Genomic DNA, 4788 nt, shown 5'->3' with positions numbered 1-4788 from the left:
CAAACAAGGAGATGGACAGACGGCGAGGGGGAAAGCGGAAAAAGTGATAGACAAAAAAAAATGGCTCTGAGCACTAAGGGACTTAACAGCGGAGGTCATCAGTCCCCTAGAACTTAGAACTACTTAAACCTAACTAACCTAAGGACAGCACACACATCCATGCCCGAGGCAGGATTCGAACCTGCGACCGTAGCGGTCGCGCGGTTCCAAACTGAAGCGCCTAGAACCGCTCGACCACTCGGGCCGGCAGTGATAGATAGAGAGAGGGTGAGTAGAAGTGGGTAGAAAAAGGTGGAGGGAAAGATGGACAGAGATAAGGTGATAGGGAAAAGGATAGAAAGAGGACCAATTGTACGGAGAGGGTAGGGGTGGTGGGAGGAGGAGGACATGGACAGTGAAAAGAAAGGAAGGATTTGGACAGGGAGAGGGGGAGCGGGAGATGGACAGAGAGGGGCAGGAGGACGTGGAGAGAGAGGGTAGGAGGAAGTGGAGAGAGAGAGGGATGAGATGAGAGGAGGAGATGAACTGATAGAAGACTGGAAGACATATGTACCCGGACAGCTCTGGGTACTCAGGTGGTATGACAATGTTCCCACATGGCGCTGAAGTCCATATTGTGGAGATGAGCAAAATAGAAGGATAATCAAGGAATACACGGAATACATCAATAAAATCTGGATCATTAACACTTCTGGAACAACGGAATACACCCGTAAAATCTGAAGAGTGGATACTGAAAAGCTTCTAAGTGCAGATCCCTCAACGAAAAATAGTGAAACTTTCTTTACACATAATTCGTTTCTGTCCTCGAAATTGAGATAGTATTCTGATCCCGCGAATTATGCTGTCCATCTCAACACAGAAAAAAATAATGAAACAAATTAGAAAATAGTTATTTACTAAGGACGTTCTAATTGCCATACCACGTAGCCGACTGCTTCTAGGTGCCAATACGGTAGTTCTTGTATCAAGGACCATTAATACAGCGACGCTGCAGTTTATTTGTGATAATACACGTACAGAGTTCATCATCTTGCGTGCCTTTTACGACTGACGCCGCTTCTCGCTTCCCGTATTCCTCTTCATCACATCACAACAGTCTCCTTCTTATCGTCCTCTGACAGCCATCACGTCCCGGACTTCTCGAACCCAGCTGCTCCTAAGCCTGCCACACTTCCATTGGCCATGGGCTATCATACATCTTTTACAGATGTCCATACCATTTTGGACCTCTCATTTCTATGGTGTCCAGTAATGGCTGATTTATACCCATAGCCTCTCTTATGTTGCTGTTTGATACACGTTCCAGCTTGGAGATGCCACAGCTTCGTCTCCAAAAATCCATCTCTAGTGCAAACAGCTTGTTTCTCTGACGCCTGTTTATTACCCATGTACCGATGTTTTCAACACCTGAACGATATATCACATGTTTGGTACTATTTTTATTTTGTTGTTCCAAAGGAATGAGGTCAGTAGCCTTAAGGCCCTACCCTGTTTTATTCTTTATACCATCTTAAATTTTTCTGTTTGATTTCACCATAATTAACTGGTACTTAAAACACGTACACAGATGGATCAGTAGTACTGTCGTTATCAAAAAAACGTTATTTATATCTTTCAAATTTATTACAAAAGAATAACATAATTAAAGTCAGAAAACTAGTCTCTCGGTATTGACCTGTGTTTCGTACACACACCTTTCAAGTGATCACTGAGAGAGATGGCACAGTGGTTAGCAAACTGGACTTCCTTCGAGGGGACGAAATTCGTGATCGGCCATCGAGATGAGGCTTTCCGTGATTTCCGTAAATCACTCCAAGCAAATGACGAAATGGATATTTTTAAAAGACACAGCCGATTTCCTTCCCGTCCTTCCGTAGTCCGAGCTTGTGCTCCGTCTCTGATGACCACGTTGTGCACGAGACTTTAAACCCTAATTTCATTCTTATATATATATATATTACTTCTCCTGTTGAGGAAGAAATGCCAACAGCGCCATAAGGTATTTCTGTTTTGCAACTGATAAACCTACCACGTGGTTATAATTAAAGTGCAGCTACTCAAGGAGGTCCAGTATTAGTTGCAGTTACCGGCCATCGTATGGCAGGCAGATATCCTACAGCGTGAATGCGGAACTGCTTTACGTAGAAAAGAAAAGAAAAAAGAAAAAAGTTCCAATTTTGACCACCAGGTGCAAACCTGCCGCAATGGATGCATGAAAAACGTACAGAAGAGTTTCCATTTGTAATGAATTACGAATGGGACGTGGGTAAAAAAGGTCAAACAAGCTAGAAAGGCATAATGTCTATTTTATTATTAACCGATGCTTACTCAATTCCTTCAGTATCAACGGGATACTGCATCCGCGAAACGGCGTGATCATCAGTTGCTCGAAAGCAGTTCAGGTAGAATTTGAACAACGTGTTTCTGTATATTGGCCTTCAGAGCAGGTGGGGCCGAATGTGATGGTTCAAATGGCTCTGAGCACTATGGGACTTAACAGCTGAGGTCATCAGTCCCGCCGGCCGGTGTGGCCGTGCGGTTCTAGGCACTTCAGTCTGGAACCGCGTGACCGCTACGGTCGCAGGTTCGAATCCTGCCTCGGGCATGGATGTGTGCGCTGTCCTTAGGTTTGTTAGGTTTAAGTAGTTCTAAGTTCTAGGGGACTGATGACCACAGATGTTAAGTCCCATAGTGCTCAGAGCCATTCATCAGTCCCCTAGAACTTAGAACTAATTAAACCTAACTAACCTAAAGACATCACACACATCCACGCCCGATGCAGGATTCGAACCTGCGACCGTTGCAGTGCCGCGGTTCCGGACTGAAGCGTCTATAACCACTCGGCGGCAGCGGCCAGCCGGGGCCGAATGTGTCACTTCTTTCAGATATGTCCAGAACCATAGGTCACATGGATTAAAATCATGTGGTCTAGCACCCCGTTTTTCTTCTTTTTTTGTCATCATTTTTGTAGTCCTTAGTCTTCTGACTTGTTTGATGCGGCCAGCCTCTAATTCCTCTCCTGCGCCATCCTATTCATCTCAGAGTGACACTTGTAACCTAAGTCCTCAATTGTTTGCTGGAAGTAATCCAGTCCTGTCTTCCTCTACTGTTTTTACCATCCACAGCTCCCTCTGGTGCCATGGAAGTTATTCCGTGATGTCTTAACACATGTTCAACCATTCTGTCCCTTCCGCTTGTTAGTGTTTCCATACATTCCTTTCCTCGCCGATTCAACAGAGAACCTCCTTATTCCTTACCACATCACTCTACCTAATCTTCAACATGTTTTTGTAGCACCACGTCTCAAATGCCTCGATTGTCTTCTTTTCCGGTTTTCCCACAGTCCACGTTTCACTATCATACAGTGGTATGTTCCAGACGTAGATTCTCCGAAATTCCTTCCTCAATTTAAAATCTGACACCGGTAGACTTCTCTTTACCGCGAATACCCTTTTTGTCAGTGATAGTCTACGTTTTTTATTTTCTCCTTGCTCCGTCCGTCATGTGTTATTTTGCTACCTAGGTAGCAACATTCTATAACTTCAACTGCTTGGTATTGCCAATCCTGATGCTTAGTATGTCACTACTCTCATTTCTACTGCTTCTCATTACTTTCGTCTTCCTTCAGTTTACTCTCAGTCTAAATTCTGCACTCATTAGAGTGTTCTTCCTCTTCAGCAGCTCCTGTAATTCTTCTCCACTCTCGCTGAGAATAGCACGTCATCACCGCATCTTACTATTGATATCCTTTCACCTTGAATTTTACTTCTACTCTTGAGTCTTGCTTTAATTTTCATCATTGTTTCTTCGACGTATAGATTGAACAGTAGGGGACAAAGACTACACCCCTGTCTGCACCATTTTTATTCCGAGCACTTCGCTCAAGGTTTCCCATTCTTACTGTTCCATCTTGTTTCTTAAACCACTTCGTCTACAGGCCACAAGCGGCCCATCGGGACCATCCGACCGTAGTGCCATCCTAAGAGGAGGATGCGGTTAGGAGGGGCGTGGGGTCAGCACACCGCTCTCCCGCTCGGAATGATGGTATTCTTGACCGAAGACGCTACTATTCGGTCGAGTAGCTCCTCAATTGGCATCACGAGGCTGAGTGCAGCCCGGAAAATGGCAACAGCGCATGGCGGCCTGGATGGTCACCCATCCAAGCGCCGATCATGCCCGACAGCGCTTAACTTCGGTGATCTCACGGGAACCGGTGTATCCACTGCGACATGGCCGTTGCCATCTTGTTTCTTAAACATATTGTGTATTACCTGTCTTTCCCTATAGCTTACCTCTACTTTCTTCAGAATATCGAACAGTTTACCCCATTTGACACTGTCGAACGCATTTTCCAGATTGGCAGATCCTATGAACGTGTCTTGAGTTTTCTTTATTCTGGCTTCCATTATCAACCGCAACGTCAGAACTGCCTGTCTGCTGACCTTACCTTTCCTAAAGCCAAACTGATCATCTTGTAAGTGATCCTCAATTTTCCTTTCCAGCAACATGCATACATGAGCTGTTAATATGATAATGCAATAACTCTCGCACCTGTCATCTCTTGCAATGTTTATAATTTTGTGGATGATGTTATTCCGAAAGTCAGATGGTATATGGCCAGTCTCATTCATTCTACACTTCAACATGACTAATTATTTTGTTGCCAGTTCCCTCAGTGATTTTAGAAATTGTAATGGAAAGTTATCTATCCCGTCTGCATTATTCGGTATTAAGTGTTCCAAGCTCTTTCCAATTCTGATTCAAATACTGTATCTCCTATCCATT

General features: G+C 44.4%; 1 pseudogene; it reads right to left on the bottom strand.

Moving 5' to 3' along the window:
• Positions 1-4126: 4126 nt before the first annotated feature.
• LOC124803685 lies at positions 4127-4244 on the bottom strand (annotated as a pseudogene).
• Between the last annotated feature and the right edge of the window lie 544 nt (positions 4245-4788).

The sequence above is a fragment of the Schistocerca piceifrons genome, chromosome 6 (genome assembly GCF_021461385.2).
Source record: "Schistocerca piceifrons isolate TAMUIC-IGC-003096 chromosome 6, iqSchPice1.1, whole genome shotgun sequence".
Classification (NCBI taxonomy): Eukaryota; Metazoa; Arthropoda; class Insecta; order Orthoptera; family Acrididae; genus Schistocerca; species Schistocerca piceifrons.
This window is presented reverse-complemented; position numbering and strand designations above follow the sequence as displayed.